The 20,691-nt window shown below is 46.4% G+C and overlaps 1 protein-coding gene across 5 annotated transcripts in view; it reads right to left on the reverse strand.

Moving 5' to 3' along the window:
• Positions 1-20,691, reverse strand: part of CPQ (carboxypeptidase Q) — a 2,048,903-nt gene that overhangs the window by 1,854,545 nt on the left and 173,667 nt on the right. For 2 of the 5 annotated variants that reach the window (XM_078686996.1, XM_078686991.1), the window contains exon 2: positions 12,762-12,831. The exons of 2 other annotated variants lie outside the window; for them this stretch is intronic. The gene's annotated coding sequence lies outside the window, so the exon portion shown is untranslated. Of the gene's footprint in view, positions 1-2,917; positions 3,019-12,761; positions 12,832-20,691 lie in introns of those variants that run through there. One more of the 5 variants, XM_078686992.1, reaches the window with a different exon arrangement.

Genomic DNA, 20,691 nt, shown 5'->3' on the forward strand with positions numbered 1-20,691 from the left:
ATTACGATAAAGACGCAGATCAGAAAGGTCAATCAATAAGCAAGTGAATAAAAATTCAAATAAGTAGTCCAAATGTCTCAGCAACAGCAACAGGGGCAGTAAGAGACAGGAGTTCAGTCTCGCCGTTCGAAAAGGCGGGGGTGTACTGGCAAAATAGAAACAAGACCTCATCAAGGCAGAAACAAGCAATAGTCCGCCATCTTTCTCAAGCACCCGGGGATGATCGGGCCCTCGCACAACATCCAAGTCCCCAATTTCCAAACATCGAGCAGAAGGTTCCAAAGCCGCCGGCCTGCAAATCCGTCGATGGACAGCAGCACCATCCTGCGGAGCCACCGAGGGGGGTGAGTCAATGATATCACCGAGGCAAGAGGTGACCATGAAGAAGCGCCCACTCAAGATGGCGGTGGATCGCGACGAGTCTTCAGGAGCACCGGGGGCCAAGGTCGCTTGTAAAGATCGCAAAGCAGCAAGAACGTCGCCAATCGTAGGCTCACGCCCACATGGCCATGCTCCCGCGCAATCCTGCAACCGGAGACCGCCATCAAGAAGAAATCCACCTCTCCGGTCGTCGGCGGCCATCTTGTAGACTTAGATCCTTCCTCACTCTCCGTCTCCCCCGGAGCAGTCCACAAATGTGGGCCTTTACAGATGTCCGGGGGGGTCCCAGCAATGGTCGCCTCGGTGTAGAAGGAGAGCCCCACGAGGTGGAGGGCCGCCGATATTAGAGCCGGCGCTCCTCAAAGGTAGAGCCCGAGCGCGAGGGTCCAGGGTCGATGGACGTAGTGGCGGCGGGGGGACCCCTTCACACGGTTAGTCCACGGAGCACCGCGCCCCGCACCAGCCTCACGGCCGTCAAGACAGGCCCGGTTCGGGATCACCGGGAAGTTCTCACAGTGGCTCCCTCCCGTGGTGCAGTCTCTCGGCCGGGGCCAACAATCACCACAGCGCCAGGTCGGATCCAACAGGCGAATCCCCGGTCTCAGCTCCACGAAGGCCCCGGTTTCCTCGGGGGGGGGGGCACAACTCCGGAATCACCGCAAGCCGGAGCCTCCAGGTCAAACGGTGAGTGAAAGCGTAATGTTGCGTTTCTATATCTTCAAAAATATGTCGTCTCTGGGCAGGATATGCAGCAGGATATGTGAGTCAGGCCAGAGGGCTGACGGAGCCGAGCTACAAGGCGACCATTTCGCTCGCGAGCTTGGCTCCTCCCCCACTAACCATTTTTTTAATGAGATTTCTGTATAAGTATTGGATTTCTGCACTAATCGAAATAAAAACAACAAAAAAGAATTTACTAATCTCTTAATGAGAATAAAAGTTTTAGAGAATTATCCCAACTCGCATCCTTGACTGAACTTAAAACTGTTGATGGTATTTAAATTTGAGATGTTGAATTTGCTCCTAGACTCCATATACAACATTCCAAGATCCATCAGAAGGAAAAAGAAGAGCCTAGTGCGGAAAATGTAGATGATGGTAATTTGTAATAGTACTAAACTCATCATTTAACAAGGTTAGGGCTCAGTCTGTGCTATCATCTCTATGGCTGGGTTAAACTAGATAAGGCACATTTCTCATATGTAAGATAAAAAAGAGGCAGTAGAGGCTAGACTACTGTGTAACAGGAAGGGGTGGGAGCACACTGCTGACCTCCCAGTACAGTTCGCCCCTTAGCATTATGGTAAATGCAGTTTGCAGTGCTTGCTTACTTAGGTATTTTGCTGGAGTGTTCCACCAAAATTGGTGCAGATTAGTGTTGTCATCTCTAGACACATGTGTTTCTGGATTTTATCCTTCATCAGTAGAGATCAAAAACAATTTCTTATGGCGTTTGCTGAGCAGGCTGCCACAATTCTTACAGGTCTCAGTACCTCTCACAGGCGCACAGGTGCATCTCCACTAGACTACTGTGTATGTGTTATTCATATGAATTTACTTTTAATATTTATAACCAAAATGTTCTTCTATGACAGTTTGGCAACTGTACAAACACACACATGCAGTTTTGATTTCCATATAAAAACTCGATAAAGTTTCATCATCAATGTTAATTAAGCCTTCCAAAATCCAACCTCATTTACAACCTCCTGTCTTTTTGTTAGTGTTTAGACTTCTTTGTTCCTCAAACTCCAGGTTCTCTCTCCATGCCCAAGCCTTATATTTGTAGTATCCTAGCATTGGCCCTGTAGAGCTCAGCATACTGATATTATCAGATTGAAATACATTTTTCGTACACTCTTGTTGTGAAATATTTAAAATACTGTCATATTTAAAACAAAAATGTAATAAAGTATGGGTCCTACATTCCACAGGCTCCTATTAACATTTCGAATTTGCCAACAAAAATTAAGATAAACCATAAAAATGACTTAGCATTAAATAAACTTATATGGCAACAACAATATATACTTTCGTAAAAGAAAGTATGTAACTATCCTGTTATGTTGCTGAGTAATCAAAATATGAGAAATTACATAAATGCGTAACACATTTTGAACAAGAAGATGCATTTGTAAGAAAACCAGGTGGACACTTCTGCAAGAAGTTAGTCAAGGTCTCTGTAAAATGCAAATGTCCTACACAGTTTCTCAGTTTTTGTTCTATTCTACTGGCTCAACAATGGCGACAACCATTGACAAAGGTGATAATAGGTTTGGCATTCACTACCACACATTTGGCTTGGTCAATGCTTATTTGGTTTTGTCATGGTTTTTATAAAAATATTTTATTGGGAAAGAAGCCAGGCACTCGCCAAAAAACAAAACAGTGGCTAAAATGTGGAGTACAGTTGGGAGAGATACCACATTAAATTATAGCTTAATAGTCGAAGAATCAGTAAATCAAAACCAACACAAGGAAAACATCAAAATGTTTGTCGTATATTCAAGTTATATTTAGGATGAAAAAATCTTACTTGAAATGTCTCTTGAGAAGGGCAGAAAGTCGTCTGGATGGTGCAAGTCTTGGTAAACTCACTGCTAATGACTGGCAGTGCAGGGAGTGTGTAGTGTAAGGTTCAAGTGCCCGCCTACAGTGCAGCCATGCGCTAAAAACAGCAGAACACTAAATGTATAAATACAGACAACAGAACACTCCTGGAAGAGGCATGACGCAGTTTCGCTGAAATGGGAGCACTTGAGATCCGAAGGGAAAAAAATATTTGCAAAAAGAACGAAACAGGTTATTACAGTACAGACTTAAAAGAACAAAGCCAGGCATGACTGAGAAGAGGACCACTGCATGAAAGCACTGTGGAGCAGCTAAGGGGGCTTATGCTGCCAGGGCTAGCATGACGTGAACATTAAAGAGCCTTGGCACTTGACCCTTTGAAGCCTTTTGCACCTTTCAGAGAAAGACTGACTAGTTGATTGCAGTTGAATTTGGTATTTTACAACTCGAGATCCAAAGACCAAAGTTTACAACTTTCAATGTGTCCTACTTCCATGGGCATTGCCATCTAAGGGTGCATATAAAGTACATGAAAAACTGACACTCACAAAAAGAATTCAGCTTGGAAAGGGCACTTGGTAAGATCTTTACCTTTCTTCGAGCACAAACTCCGATAGCATTAGCTCTTCTGGCTGGCATACACAGAGGCATTGGCAAAGCAAAGAGGTCTGACAGTGGCTGCCAGTCTTTTGGCTTTGCCAATGCTTATTTTGTCATGGTATTTTAAAACTTTATTGTTAGACAAAAAAAATAAGTAAAAACACTCTTCTGAAAATGGGTGCAGATTAATGGATGAAGTAAATTATACATGTTATCATAAATATCAGACCAAGGGTCGGATTACGAGTTTGGCGGTCTTCCTTTAGGGCCGCCACGACAGCGGTCACAGGAAGACCGCCAAGCCCGTGGTGAAGCCACCTGCCGTATTAAGGGTTGAATCCAGGGCTGGCGAGGGGTGCAGCAGCAGGTATGTTAGGCTTATAGGAGAGCCGAAACAGCATAATGCCGCCGTGACAGCGCCTACAGCACGTTCGTGCATGGTCTGGCACGATGAAGCAAGACACCTGCAAGGGTGTGTGAGGGCACCAAATTTAAAAGGAGGAATTCCCCCATCTTCATTTTGACCCCACCGATATATCTTCTTGGAGTTTTTTTCTCCCCCCCCCTTTCCTTTAGGAACAGCTACCTTCCATTGAGTTAATTTTTATTCTTGGGAGCATAGGTGCTGGACCTTGTCTTTTTCTTCCAAACCGCTCCCTGTCCCTCCTTCTTGATACTGTGTGACGAAGGAAATGAACCTGCCTTGCCACATACACAAACAATCCAGCTTGTAGTTGGCTTCCTATCATTGAACATTTATAATGATATTTAGTTGTCTTGCACCACATGAACTGTGAGCCCTTTTCTTTCTGAGTTCTTGGGCCAATTACATGGTTAATGAGCAGTGTCCATGTGGGTACCGCTGCCTCCTTTTGATGCCCCAGGGCCACATATTGGTGCACTTCAAATGGATATTCAAGTTACTCATGATAGGCACTTGAATTTCTTGAAATAGCAAAAGTGTGCAGTGATGACTTACTCTAGTAGGTAGAGGGAGTTAGAAAGTCAACAGGACCCTCTAAATAAAACTCAAGAAATATCAATGTGCAGGCAGTGCTGTGTTTAGGAGACTAACATATCTGGTTTTAGCAGGTAAGTAACAGGTATATTAAAAAGAAGATACACATAAAAATCCAGAAGGTTCTTTTGAGACCCAGCTATGACCTTGGACATTGATGTAGCTTATTTGCACTGGGTACTAGTGTTCACCCTATTGTGAATGTTATCCTATGAGAGCCTGTTTCTAAATGACTCAGGGAGTTTTGTAAGCACTAGGATTTCTACTCCAAAAATGTCCCAAAACTAAAGTCTAAATGTGAGCAATAGCTATAGATTCAATGGCTCTGAGATAACACGAGGTGGAAGAGAAGGTGTCACATTTAAAAGCAGGTGTAGGCAAGAATAAAAGGTCTCACCCTAAAAATATAGCACCTAAAAACCCACCACAAAAAATGCTAGAAACCCACCCATAAACGTATCTTTTGCTCCCACTGATGTTCTGATGCCCCGGTGTCCTGTTATCACTGGATGGTTAGAGACACGATACACAGTGAGCTGAGACATGATTAGGGCCCATTTGGTCTATATGTTTTCAAGGGAACCGGAGGAAGTAGAGGGCCAGCTCCCTCTGTGGAATACTGTAGAAGGTTGGCTAAGAATTTGGTGCTCACTTATGTATGTGTAGCACCCTGCACTAATCCAGACAACCCTCATGGTGATTTTCGTGGTCTTAAACAACCATAGAAAGATCTCTAAGTGGTAGCTGTGGAGAGCAGCCTCCGGGATTAGCCCAGAAGGAGTGTAGAGCAGCTTATGTTACCAGTAATTAATCTTATGGAGTAGGTTAAGTGAAAAAGGACCACACAGTGTACTTATAAAAATATGTATTTATTATATACACGCACTAACACATTGCAATATCTCCTACCCGGAGATATAACCACAATACACACAATACTTTGATAATAGAACACGTAAGTAGCACAAATACACAGTGGTCTCCAGGGGGAGACCAAACATATACTAAAATAGTGGAATGCGAACCCCAACCTAAGATGAGAATCGACCCAGAAGACGTACTAGAGTTGGGGACCTAAGGAACCACCCAACGTGAGTATCTAGAACCCCCACGGAGGTCGTGTGCAGAGTGGAAACATGACTGTGTGCTCAATACAAGTTAATGGGTATGTCGTGGTTGCAGTTTTAAAGAAAAAGTCCACTTCCCAGCAGACCATGAAGATACCCTGTGGAAATTGGAAGGTTGGAGAGTCACCCCACCCGTGGATTCCCCAGGAACCAGGATACCAACACCAGGGAAGCCGGGTGCATAGGTGCGAAGTGACGTCGGAAACCGACGTAGACCACAATGGAGGACTTCAGAAAAGATGCCTCTGGCGAATAAGGCAAAAGAGTCTGGTGAAACCCAAAGGTAGATTCAAGTTGAGAGGTACCTGCAAGCAGGGAGGACAGTCTATTTCACTCAGGAGTACCCAGGAGCCACGGAAGACGAATGCCCACCGATGTTGGAGCTGCAGGTGAGTTGAGGGTGCGATTGAAGTTGCAGCTGGGCAGACCATGTGGAAGACCAGCAGCGATTCACGAGCTGTCCCAAGTCGAATGTCAAGAGCCAGGGGTCAGTGTCCGGCAGGGGCACCAATAAGCCTTGGCAACGGCAACCAAGGTAGTTGTCAAAAATGTGCAGGGTCTGGACCAGCAATGTCCAAGTGACTCACCATGAGCAGGTAAGCCAGAGCAGGCCATGAGCAAGTAGGGGAGCCCACAGGAGCCAAAGAAACCTCTTGAGAGGACCCACAGGCCGGAGGCACAGTAGTTGTAAGAGGACCTTGAGCAGCACATCAAAGTATGAAGACCCACAGTGCAAGGGATACGTTGCAAGCAAAGATCTTGGCTGGAGGAGATAATTGAGGCTGGAGCTTCTTGGAGCTTGAAGATCTCTGGAGGAGAGAGTCAACAAGCCTTGGCAATGGCAACCAACATAGTCGTCAAAAAAGGTGCAGTGTCGGGACCAGCAATGTCCAAGTGACTCACCACGAGCAGGTAAGTCAGAGCTGCCCCCAAGCAAGCTGGGGAGCCCACCGGAGCCAAAGAAACCCTTGAGAGGACCCACAAGCCGGAGGCACAGGAGTTGTAAGAGGACCTTGAGCAGCTCACCAAAGGACGAAGACACACGGTGCAAGGGATGCGTTGCAGGCGAAGATCTTAGCTGTAGGAGATGATTGAGGCTCAAGCTTTCTGGAGCTTGAAGATCTCTGGAGGAGAGAGTCAACAATCCTTGGCAACGGCAAGCCAACGTGGTGCACAGGGGTACTGCTCCAGTGGTTCTGAAGAGGGATACTGGCTTCAAACTAGCTATGAAGACAGTGCAGGCCTTGAGGGAGTTGCAGAATTACCATCTGTGTTGCTGAACCTTTCGAAGTCCGTACGAGCTCAGGGACAGCAGACCAGTCAGCTTTGTTGCAGTGCCTGCAGATGCAGGGGAGTGACTTCTTCACTCCAAGGGAAATTCCTTCTGGTGTCTTGGATGTGCACAGACCTTGTGAAGATCCTCTATGGAGCACCGGCACAGATGTTGTTGAAGACTGGCAGGACGACAAGACCAGGTACAGAAGGAGTCTTCCCAGTTGCAGACTGGGTTACCTAAGCGAAGTCCAGCGAAGTTCAAAGTGACCAGACGGTTGAAGATGAAGTGGTTCCAGATCTGAATCTTGTCTCATGATGATTCTAGGGACCCACCCACAGGTAAGCCCTTAAGTACCGTAAGTAAAGGTTTGGAACGATTCATGGGTCCCTTCCAGAGGAGCGGCTGGACAGTGGAGAGGATACTCCCATGACCTTTGTCCAGTTTTGTGCCAGAGTGGGAGCCAACGGCTTCCTGAACTGGTTTAAACTGGAGTATGCAAGGAGGGCACCAAATGTGCCCTTCAAAGCAGTCTAGTGGCACTGGCAAGCGCCCCCACCTAGTTCCAATACACTAAGTCCTGCCTGGGAGGTCACACCTCTCTGTGACAGAAAACATTTTGTCCTGCTTTCCCCTGCTCGAGCTTGGCTCTGCAGCAAGAGGGCAGAATTGTATCTCTGGTCGGCAGCAGCCATAGTTTGCTCTCCGGGTCCAGAAGACTTGCACCGGGAGCACTGAGGGCCTCCCAGAGGAACTTTACAGTGCATGAAATTGATGGAGCGCGATGGTGCTCTAAAATTGTAGGGGTGCATTATAATCATGGATAGTTCGCATCCACATATATTCTTGTGTAGTATTAACTTTGAACTGTAGAATTGTATTGTAATAACAAACATGTGGAAGTGAATGAACAGAAAAGTATATCGTGCCGTGCAGAAGAAATGAAATGGCATTTATATTTGAAACTGTAACCTTTAGTATATTGCAATTACCTAACGATAAGCTTATGTGTAATGTATGCATTTTGATTTAAACGTGCACCATGAAGAAGCTTGCACGAAGAAATAATGAGTTATGCTTACCGTGTAATAATTATAGATGTTTGTAACGCAAAGCATTATTAACATGAGTGTATAATTTGATGTGTAATGGCCTAAATGAAATGTTCACGTTGTGCTTATAAAGGCCTATTTGTTTATTCATATGTTGGCCTAACTGTGTATGCCTGAAAATTTTATTTCCCTGGTAGGCTCTCGCATCTGGAGCTAGTCAGTGAATTTCATCTGTATGCAAGGATGTTCTGTTGTCACGTTTCAGTTGCAGGTGGAAGAAGCTGCCTTTGTTAGTTAGGACTATCGCCTTTTGTTTTAAGAGTTAGGTATGGAGGAGAAGTGATACTTTGTAAACAGAAGGTCGATAATTGGGAGCCGGTGTTCTTTCTCGCTGAGGAGGCATGGGAACCAAGGTCATCGGACTACACTTGGAGAAAACGATGGAAAACTACCTAGGAGAGGAGTCTGTTAGCATGAGGTGATTTGTGGGTGTGTTTTACATCTTTGCGTTTTGTATTAGGGACAGTGCCCCCGGGGTTGAGTTAGGAGAAGGGGTGAAGAGATCAATCTAGAAAGGGCATCTTAGAATGAGCTCTGTAGCTTTGGCTACCTGGTTTACTCTGTGAATGTACTTCTTCTGAAGTCTTCACGACCTGACACCTTTAACTGACTTTGCTTGGGAAATGCTAAGTAGGGATGTCACCTTAGAGATAGAGTAGGGATAGTTTAATGCTTCTTAATTTCAGTCATGAATGAAGTCTGACTTGAATATTGGAGTAGTTCTTGCTTGTGTCCTATTCTTAGAACTTTTTATTCTCTTCATGATTCACCGGATTAGGCTCATTAATGGATAAAGATTTGTATTAGCTCCCATGTATTTTTACAACCTCGTCTTGAGGTACTTGTATATACAGTTGTTTTTGGCTTTGTAAACCCCCAAGCTGGAGTTCGGAGTCTCTGATCATTTGAGCTATAGTTATTATCGACTGTTAAATTGACTGAAATTAGTTGTCTCTCCCCTTTACACTACTCAGCAAGTAATAAGGGTCCATCGGCCCTGGGTTCCTAGTTAAATTTGGGGGCGGAACCCCAAACGTATCAGAATCATACCTCCAACACCATTTACGGAGTTGGGGGTATGATTCCATCATGTCTGATACCAAACAAGATAGGTACGTTACAGCCAGTTTAGAGATAGTCATCGCATAATGACGCATGGCCACTCTATATATCATTATGGCTGATGCACTTACAACCTGGGAGAATGGACTCCGAAGGTTGTAGGGGTGCCCTGCTCATTCAGGGGATCCCTAACACTTATAACTGAGCACCCTGCCTTCAGGATTGAAAGACCTGTCATAGGGGTGACTTATGAGTTTTAGGTGTAGACCTCAGATATAAGAAAACTTATATATGTCTTAAGTGGTGCTAGCACTAGCTTTCACAGGTTGTAATAGCAGTCACAATTTAAGTGGTCTCCTATGGGTGGCATAGTACATGCTGCAGGCCATGGGAGACCCCTGGTGTACCTATGCCCTGGGTATCTTAGTACCATATACTACGGACTTACGAGGGTACACCAGTAGCCAATCTGGAGTATACCTAAGTACTCACCATAGCCAATTTAGGGGAGAAGCACAGAGACTGGGGTCCTGATAAGCAGGATCCCAGTTAGACTAGTTAGTAAAACATAATGAAACCAGCAAAAAGTGGGGGTAACCATGAAAGCAGATCCTACTTTTCTACAAATCCCAATATGCCTTGCCTTTAGAGTCCTGTGTCTTTCGTAAATGCCAGTCACTGTCAAGATTGTCTGATGGTTGGGGCACCACTGTGACTAGGAACAACCACAACAGTAACTGTCAGCATCAGTCCTAACCGTGAACAGGTCCGTTTTTTTAAAGGCTTGATCATGGTTTTATGCAGCACTATTTCCAGAGCCCTAATGGGTAGAAAGATGGTTGAGGGCAATGATCTCCAGGTAGTAAATGCCAAGTGTATGAGGTCCGACTGCCTCCTGGGCTGATAGGTACTTTTCAATGTACAGGATGGGTTGAGGAAGGTACCGACCCACCCTTATATCAATGACATGCAATGCAACAGCCCCATAACATGGATGCTATTCTTGTTTCCTCCTGAGCGGAGTGGGGTGACCTTGTAGCTCTTGTGCAAGCTCTGTTCATCAAACACGTGGTCTGTCGGCCAGTTTGGCCTTTGGCAGGTTCCCTGTGGATTAGGACACTCTATATAGAAGACGCCATCAAGCTTTTCAGCAGGCAAGCAGGTCTTCCTTCTCAGATAGAGTAAATCGACTCTGCAGACCTAAGCCAAAGCACTTAATACTATGATATTTCTTACGGTGTTCTAAAGTGCGTGAATATCGCCTACTAGTCACTTCAGAGTGCTGGATATGCAGCGATAAGTCAATATCTAATGAGGAAACAATGGAGCAGCAAAGACTGTCTAAGTGAAGATGAGAAGGAAGGAAAGCAGAAAACTGTGGGTACAGCCCAGCTACAAATGGTATCTTTGATTAGCTGACCGCTTTGTGAACAAGGTAGGAAACCAACCCTCTAAAATCTATTTTTGTAAAGTTACTATTGGAGCCATGCCCCACTAAATAAATACCCTTGGCTACAGCCATTGCAGTCAATGACTTGGTACAATCTAGGCAGGACTACGCCAAAACTATCTACCTGGTTGGCGAGGAAAAACTTCTGTACTGCCTCCAACAAGTCAAAAATGCTCTGAACAACTTTTCACAGGCATCTCAAGGCATGTTAGGGGTACTAAAATCTTACATTTGTCTTCCGGTCCATTCTCGAATTGCCCAAAAAGCTCTTACTGTTTCTCATAGTATAGTGCACAACCACAGGCCACCTTTTCTGATATCCAAGTTTCGGCTCTACCAATCAAATAAAGCCCTACGTTTTGCAGACCGGTTTCTACTATCAGTCCCTCCAAACACAATATTCCCTTCTGGAGACCGACCCTTTACATCTGCAGCAGCCAAACTGTGGTTTTCACTTACCACTGCTATCTGCTCTGAACCTTCACTTATTCAACTGAAGTAACATTAAAACCTGGCTAGTTTAATCCTAACTGCCTCCCCCATGATCCATCCACTAGTAATGTTCATTTCTCAGCGCCAAGAAGCGTGGAGATAATCTCAGACTTATAAATACATTTAACATAACAAAATTAAAAATTAAATTAGTCCCTGCATCTCGATCCGTGTTGCAGCTAAATGCCTAATGGTATATATAGTAAAACAGCTAAAAGTGCATACATATATAAGAATGTTGTATGCATGTACTACTAAGCCAACAAAGTTGAAAAGTGCAAAAAATGTTAACATTTTAAAAGATCACTAGTCAGCATCGCAGTCAGTGCCTTAAAAAGGTCACAGCTTAAAACGCAAGGCAGGATGGGCAGCACTCACTGTCCTTCTTCAAGAAACCAATGTTCTCGCCTGCATGCTGCCCACATCCCAAGTTTACACGAAATTATAAGGAAATTAACCATACAATCATTTCAATTGAATTTGGCAATGTTGGTATCCACACTGACGAAACCTGAAATATTTCTGCACAAAATAAACCACGTGGTCTAGGTCTGGATGGCTCCCAGTAAAGTGTTAGATGTAGGAAAGAGGATGTTTTTCGTTTTTTCAAAAAATGAGAGACTGAAACCCTCATAATTCTATGTTCCACAAGACAGAACCAAAGGCATGGTGGGAATTTACACCGATATAAGGTTTAATACCTTAAGATCTGAGACCATTGGGAGCCCTTGCGAGAAGCAAAACAAGTTTTGAGGCCTGGTACGCACATGCCTAGAGCAGTGGGCCTTAAACTTTTGACTTCTATGGACCCCCACTGAATCGTTAGTGGAATAGGGGGCCTCCCACTGAGTCATTACTGGAAGCCCTGGACCTCTGCCTAAGTAATTTCTAGGATTTGGACCTCAATACCAATACAGAAAGAAGTATACCCCAAACAAATACTCAAATATTTTGTGTAGTTTACAATCAAACACAGAAAAAGTGTTTACATTTTCAATTTTGCTACTTTATTTATACATACTTTATTAATTGTAATTCATTTTAATATTATTTAATTTTGTAAAAAAAGTTTGCGGAGCCCGCCCCAACTTTTTAGTAGGCCTTGCGGGGCCTCTGACCATAGGTGAAGAACTGCTGGCCTACAGCATGATACTGCTAAATATGTACACATGTAAGTGAAGCTTCTTGCAGATCACTCTGGGCACTGGTTTGTTCATTATGCATAAACCATATAAAGATTTACCATGCTTCGTGAGGTATTCTATGATGGGACAAAATACAGATATTTGTAGCACTTCTACATAGAATATAAACATAATATATGTGCAAAATATACCAAGTAATAAAACGTAACTACCATTTTCATGCATTAGTTCAGTAGGAGATAAGAAGTGTATTTCTCGAGAGAGGGCCCAGGAAAGGAAAAGCATACCTGTAATGGAATGAAGTTGAGTTTATGGGAGATGACGTTATTCATCAAGGGAATAGGAATTACACCATTATAGTGTAATAAGGCAAGATTTACCTTTTCCAATTCCATGTTCTCTGTGGAAATTACAGTTTTGTATTTTCAGCATCTTCACAACGTTACTCAAGCAGCGGCAACTTGACCATATATGTGTCCATGACAAGAATATCATTTTCTTGTCAATCAGCTCTTTTAATTCAAACTTACCTCATTCCTCTTCAAAAGTCCTGTGCTTTTACTAAATTGGTGCTCATGTTTCAATATAGCGCTTAGGACTCTAGGAAGAGGTAAGCAACGCTTTAATTAATAAGGTGGACATCAAAATATCGATTTTTAAATACCGAAGCACATTTATATTGAGTTTTAAATATCGTAGGGACAAAATATCAAAATCAAGAATATCGACAACCAGAATATCGAAGTTAAGGTAAGAAATATCGATGTTGCAAATATCGATGTTAGTAATATTGATAGTTAAATTATCAATGTCAATAATATTGATATTTATATGAGTGTTATATATTTTAGTATGTATTTTATATGTATGTGTTCTATATTTTTTATTAAGTATTGTACTATTTTTAAAAATATATGTATACATTTTTTAGAAATTAGTAATTTAAAAAAAAAAAGTCAATTTTGCGTTTTAGTACCGTAGCGGGTTGTGGGTTTATAGGGGAATAGGGTGGGAAGTAAGTTCATTTTAATTAAGTACTTATTAATTTTTAATTATTGTTATTAATAATTAATTAATTATTGGTAATTAATTATTATTAATTGCTAATTATTTTATTTGTATTAATTTATTATTGGAGTGGGTTGTGGGTTTATTTTTATATTATTTATAGGGGAATAGGGTGGGAAGTAAATTATTTGTAATTAAGTAATAATTAAGAAAAAATTCGTATTTATACAAAAATGTTAAATATTAATTGATTATAAATTTGTATTAAATATTATGTATTGGTGGGGCGCTAGGTGGCGCCAAACCAAGATGGCCGCACTGTAGTGAGGCTCTCGCCAGACCGAGCCTTTGCACTATACTTTTGACCCTCCTGACCGGGAAAAACTTCCCAGACACCTCGCCACTGTGTCTATGACACTCCACGGACCACAACGGTACTGAAACCGTCAAAATCGGCCAGCCGTAGGCGGAGATATCCACCAGCCTTCCTGGAAGCGGCCTGAGGTGCTGGTGCATGACCTGCCCATCTGTGGGATCGGCCTGCTGGGAAACTCCGGGGATTTGCGGCCTCATCGGGGCTGCGCCGCCAACTAGCGACGGAAGCTATCGTCCTTGCCAAGATTCCTGAGCCAGTAACTTTGCCGGAGGAAGCCCATAGTGTGTTAACGGAGGGCCCTGCTTGAAGAGGGGAGACATAAAAAGCGTGAATTTCAAAACTGCTGGAGGGAACTGCCGGCGGGCTTCACGGACTCGCCTGCTGTAAAGTATTGCGACCGGCGCTCCACTACCCACTGAATACGCGGCTGGGACGTTGCTTGCGAGGCCTGGGACACTGAAATCGCCAGGCGCTACATAACGCCCTACACAGCAGCGGCCGACGGGTGGACCCGCCCGCTCACCTGCTGCGGCCTCCCCGCGGCTTACAAACTGCCGGAAGCGACCTGCGCCTTTCCCCGAAGCTTGGAGGCCTAGAAGGGGCGCTTGCGAGGTCAGACACACAGTAAGTGCCAAGGCGCAAAATCACACGCTGCACTGCCTCAACCGCCGGCGGAGCCCGCCCGCTCTCCAGCTGCGACCCCCTCACCGCCTCCTATTTGCCGGTAGCTGCCTGCAAATTTACCCCGAGGCTTAGAGGCCTACTATCGTCAGAGACACTTGCCGAAGAGCACCCAGACCCACAGGCGCAACAGCGGCTCCGATAGACTATTGGGACAAGGGTGGATTACTGACCATAACGGACTGCTCCCCAGGGAAATAAAAGTGCAGAATCTACCCCTCGCAGTACCCTCCCAGGCACTGGTCTAGCCCACTAACATCACCGGCCCCTGACTTAATTGCCCGCGAAACACGGCTGGTAGCTTACGGGTCACCTGCTTACCTGGTGGGGTTGCCTGCCTAGCACGACAAGAGGACGCTCCTCCCCCCAACCTCATACCCTAGCGCGCTTTCTCCTCGAGAGTGCATTCAGGGCCACATCAGTTCAGTGAGCGGCGGCCTGTGCGCGGGGTGCAGGAGGGCCCGGGGACCGATATCCATCTTTACCTGCGACACCCGAATAGCAACTACCAGTGGCTCCACAAGGCTGCAGTATAACACCTCCCTCATCTAAGTTGGATCCCTCCAGCGGTGGTGCTGCTTCCCCTTGTGCTCAACTGTCGTGGTCTGGACCTTGAGGGACCCCACTGCGCCTGTGCCTTGGAATCACAGAGGACAGAGAAGCTACGCGAAACGCTCTGCCCCGCAGCCATCTCCTGCCCAGACCGAGGCCATAGGAGAGATAGGACCGCTGTCCCCATCTACGTATCGTGGAGCGAGAATATAAACTGCGCCGCGGAAGACACTACAGATCGGAGCTGCACCCCGAACGCCACTCACAGACGTAGTCTTCGCCATATCTCACAGAAGGAGCATTGCCCGCGGTCCCACTCCGCCCCGGCCACCCCCGTACAACTGGACAGGACGCCACCCCACTGCGCCCTGGCTGCTGCTGCCTCATCGGCCTCGCGAACGCCAAGACATGACATGGGGCGAAACGACGCCAGACAATCTAAGATACCGTTTGAAACTAAAAAAAACCCCAAGGGTGCACAGGAGCCGGATGACAGCCCTTCCGCCCGAGGACCCCCAGACGAGGACTGGAAAACCTTGCTGATCAGCATGCAACAGAGTTTATCTAACATCGACTCCAAAATAGACACGATAAACACTCGCATGGACAGCGTGGTCACTAAGCTGGAACAACACGACACCAGAATCAAAGACGCGGAGGATAGGATCTCTGAACTGGAAGATGGCGCCACCTCCAATAGCAGGCAAGTGACCCAAATGGACAGGCTCCTAAAAATCATTGCTGAAAAGAACGAAGATTTAGAAGCGAGGTCCCGGCGCAACAACATTCGCATTTTGGGGCTTGCGGAGTCCACAAACACGGGGAAAATGGAGGTTTTTATCGAGAATTTGGTCATCGAACTCTTTGGTAAAGAATCATTCTCCTCGCACCTAATAGTAGAGCGCGCCCACAGATCCTTAACGGCGCGCCCACCACCAGGTGCCCTGCCGCGTCCCATCATCGCGAGATTCCTAAATTACAGGGACCGGGACGCAGTGCTGAGGCGGGCACGAGAGATCGGTACTGTGGGCTACTGCAATACTACGCTCTCCTTCTTCCCTGACTTCACCCCATCGGTACAGGAGGCCAGGAGGAAATTCTCCGGAGTGAAGAAACAGCTGCAGGATCAAGAGTTGACATATGCCATGCTATATCCGGCAAAATTGAAAGTTTTCTTCCAAGGCAAACAACATTTCTTCCAAAACCCACAACAGGTGGAAGATTTCCTCAAACAACACAAGAAAGACAAAACCAGAGAAAGCGCTGAAAGACGTCGCTCCAGATCCCCCTCGCCCATGAACCAGCAAGAATAAAAAGCGGCCTCAACGTCTGCTACACCTAAGATGAGTATTGTCGGACGGGACTCCTATAATCTGGTGAGGTACACTTTAAAAATTCTGCATAAACCGGTTTATATGACTTTTTGGGCTCGATCACCCACCTCCGTCCCACGCAGAGAGACCAGGTACATACCTGGCTCCTAGTGGGTGCAAGTAGGGAGGTGGCTGGCAGGTTGGGTGCCCCTAGAACTGACCCCCGATGGGCGAGCCCCAATACCCCCCTTCTGCAAGAAGAGTAGGGGAATTTGTATTATTGCTCCTGTTTCTAAGTTGGGGAGAGGGTGGGAATCCAGGGGATGGGTGGGTTCCAAATTCCCGGCGGGTTGGGGTTGCCGGTGTGGGAGGGGAAATGTTCCAACATGATGCTTGCACGAAAGCACTAATTGTAATTTATTCCTGTAGTTGGGCATGCCAAGGAAGAAGTTGGGGATCACGTTACATATTTGATGTCAAATGCTATATAAACATGGATGTTGGAGACCTTTGTTATATATGTTTTCTGTGGGAAATATGGGAGACGTAGCTGGACCGCAATCGGCCTCGCAGTTCCAGATTGCCTCCTGGAATGTACGCGGGTTAAATAACCCGAGGAAGAAGAGGCAGATTTTGGGGTATCTGGACAGACAGGGGATATCCATTGCTCTGCTGCAAGAGACACATTTAACTCCAGATGGATCCCCCTCATTTGCTTCAAGATGGGCAGCGTGCAAGGTGTTCTCATCTTACTCTAATTACGCTAGAGGGGTGGCAATTCTTGTAAGACGGGGGACGAATTTCACTCCGGCTGGCACTGAAATAGACTCCGAGGGACGTTATTGTATGGTCTGGGGGAAATTACACGCACATACGATATTGTTTGCATGTTATTATGGTCCTAACACTGATGACCCGACTGCTCTTCTCATATTGTGGGGGAAAATACAGGCCCTGGGGATAGCTCACGTGGTACTAGGGGGGGATTTCAACACTGCTCTAATACCTGGGATGGACAGATCATGTCCGCAAACCTCCCACTACACGAATACTCAACGATCACTTTTGGGAATAGTGAAAGAACACCACTTAGTAGATACGTGGCGACACCTCCACCCCACCGCCAAGCAAGGCACCCACCACTCAACATTCCACTCCACATGGGCCCGCCTAGACTATATATTCTTGTCGGCAGGACTGTCCCCATGGTTGACCAAGGCACACCACCTTGCGCGTACGTTCTCTGATCACTCACCGGTCCTGATTTCCCTGCAGATTCCCCTTATCATGGCCCCTTACCTGAACTGGCGACTGAACCCCGCACATCTTACAGATACTGCCTTTGCTGCTGAACTAGAACAGGACATCACAGAGTTTTTCGAACGGAATGTTAACTCAGTCTCTAGTTTTACTACTGTGTGGGAGGCCTTCAAAGTGACGATTAGAGGAAGTTGTATAGCCAAGGGAGGGGGTGTTCTAAAAGCGCTGCGGGGAGACATACACAAGCTAGAAATCGAGCTCAGACAGCTGGAGCGAGAGATAGCTCAGGGAGACAGAGGCCGCGCAGCTCAGGCTCAGCTTCGGGAAAAGTTGAATGACTACTCTGACTTGGCAGATAAAGAATGCAAATTTCTGGGGAAGTCCTTCCCTGGCCAAGTATATGGAGAGGGAGACAGGCCGGGTAAAGCGCTTGCTGCTACAGTTAGAGCCCCTAGGTACCGGAATTATGTCTCTACTTTACTAGACAAACATGACATACCACAACATGATCTCAAGCAGCAGCTCCGAGTGCTAACTGAACACTATACCTCGCTTTACACCTCGCATAGAACTGACACACTCAACTTGCAGGAATACCTGGAAGACACCGCAATTGCCTGGTTAGGACCGTCCCAGCAAAAATTCCTTCATCATGAGCTTGAACTGGATGAGATCAAAGACGCAATAATGTCCATGAAGTCCGGGAAGGCGCCGGGATCGGATGGCCTACCGATTGATTTTTATAAAACCTATATACATGTGTTAGCACCCATACTGAAGCGAGTCTTTTACGATGCGTTAGAGGAAGGCTCACTCCCGCCTACAATGCGAGAAGCACTAATAACGTCATTGCTGAAACCAGGTAAACTACCAGAACACTGCGATTCATACAGGCCTCTCTCATTGTTAAATACAGACAGTAAGATTTTAGCAAAAGTTCTCGCTACACGTCTCAACCTTCTTATGGAGCGGCTCGTTCTTCCAGACCAGGCAGGGTTTGTCCCGAACCGCGCTACGTCCCATAACTTACGTACTCTCCAAGCGGTGCTGCAGGATATTAATCCTAACTGTGAAGCAGCTGCTGTATTCCTAGACGCCACAAAAGCGTTCGATTCCCTGGAGTGGGATTACCTTCTTGCACTGCTCGAAAGGATGGGTGTCCCATTTGCCTTCCTAGACTGGATTCGGCTACTATATTGTAAGCCCCAGGCCACGATGCTGCTCAACGGCGCCCGCTCTGCTCCATTTGCGATTCAAAGGGGCACCCGGCAGGGCTGCCCATTGTCCCCGATACTTTTTGCGATCGCCATCGAACCCCTAGCCGCTAAACTCCGCCAATATCACAAACATCGCTCCCTCATTTACCCGGAACGACAACTTCTAATTGCGTTATATGCAGATGACATGACCCTCTATGTGGACAAACCACAAGAAAATCTAAATCCCTTGCTGCGGGAGATAGCCAGGTTCGGGGCAATAGCGGGGATACAGATAAACTGGGCAAAATCGGCCATGTTCCCCCTGACTGACAGGACCGAGGAATTTCCTCTAGATTACCCCCTAGTGTGGGAATCTGAGGAAATCAAATATTTGGGAATTAGAATCACCAGAAACCGAGAGTCCCTTATCAGAGCCAATTAAGGAACAGCGCTAGACAAACTGACAGACAACGTAACCAAATGGATACACCTTCCACTGTCCATGGCAGGCCGCATTTCCCTTGTAAAAATGGTGGTTCTCCCTAAACTGTTGTATCTTTTCACTAACATTCCCTATAGCCCCGGCTCATGTTTCTTTCGCGCCCTCGACTCTCAGATGTCGCGCCTTATCTGGGGAGGCAAACAGGCCAGACTCAGTCTGAAGACACTAATGCTTCCCTACCACCAAGGAGGGTTTGAAGTCCCTGACTTCCGAAAATACTACGACTGTGCCCAAGGGCATTTCGCTGCATACTGGTTCCACCCCCCCCATTCATGGCCCACCTGGCGGTTGAAGATGGATACATGCGACCGGAACAACCCTCGGGATATCTTTACACGGCGGTCCGTATGTCAGACAGGGACCCCACTACGGTGGACTGTACTGTCAGGGCTTGGAAACGTATCGCAGAGCATATGGGAGTGCAATTCCTTTATTCACCTTTGATGGCGCTGGCAAATGACCCCAGAGTGAGCGCTGCACGTGAAGAGATTGGACGCAAGTTCCTCGCAAAACTCGCTATTCACACCTGGGGAGATCTCTACCTCCAAAGTACTTTCTGCACGGTAGTGCAGCTCTTTGGAGACAATTCCCCCACGATGATGGATACATTCCTTTATGTGCGACTCCGGCAAAACATTAAATCCATCACACCCAACTTTCCGGATGAGCCGGAAACCATGGCACCGCTGCATTCCCTACTCCTGGCAGACACCCCAAAGAATGTGGTCTCGATGTTGTACAAACACGTTCAAATAGCTCCGGCTCCACCCCCCCTCAGAGCTAGACACGATTGGGACGCTGACCTGGACGACCCTCTGACTGACGAGCAGTGGGAGATGAGTTGCTCTCATACACACGCCGTGACAGGCAACGCTCGCCTTAGATTAGTGCACTATAAATTCATGCACCGGCTCTACTTCACGCCGGCTAAATTGCACCGTCTGGGTCTCAAAGACAACGATCGCTGTCTTAGATGTGGCAGGCCTGGCGCAGACTTCATACACCTAGAATGGAAATGCCGCGCAGTTGCCTTGTACTGGATAGAAGTGTTCGAGGCTCTATCGGTAATGATCGGGGTGCCCACTGACCCTTGCCCTAAAATGGCCTTACTCGGACACACTAACCCGGCATTAAAAGCACACCGAAAATTATTTACACTAAGCCTCCTATTGGCTAAACGACAAGTGGGGTGCAGATGGGGTAGGGGAAGGGCGCCTAAATTTAAGGACTGGCTTAGTACTATGTCTACATGGCAGGAGCAACTACATAACTACGCTGACCTTTTACCTCATAAGTCACGCCCCAAAGACCTATGGGGCCCCCTCACTACATATTTGCTACAGGCACAAGATAACGACGAATCCGAAGAGGAAGATAGCGGAGAGATGAGTAACAATAAGCGCGCCACCGCCCCTCCCCCAGGACCCACTGCCCTGCACAGCGCGGCAGTATAACTCCAGCACACACCCTCTAAATTCCTTCCCCCCTTCTAGGACATGCGCGCCCCAGAACTCACATGAATAGACACATGACGCAACGCCCGGAACGCCCTGGTACATAAACCACCGA

Source organism: Lissotriton helveticus, chromosome 4_1, assembly GCF_964261635.1.
Source record: "Lissotriton helveticus chromosome 4_1, aLisHel1.1, whole genome shotgun sequence".
Classification (NCBI taxonomy): Eukaryota; Metazoa; Chordata; class Amphibia; order Caudata; family Salamandridae; genus Lissotriton; species Lissotriton helveticus.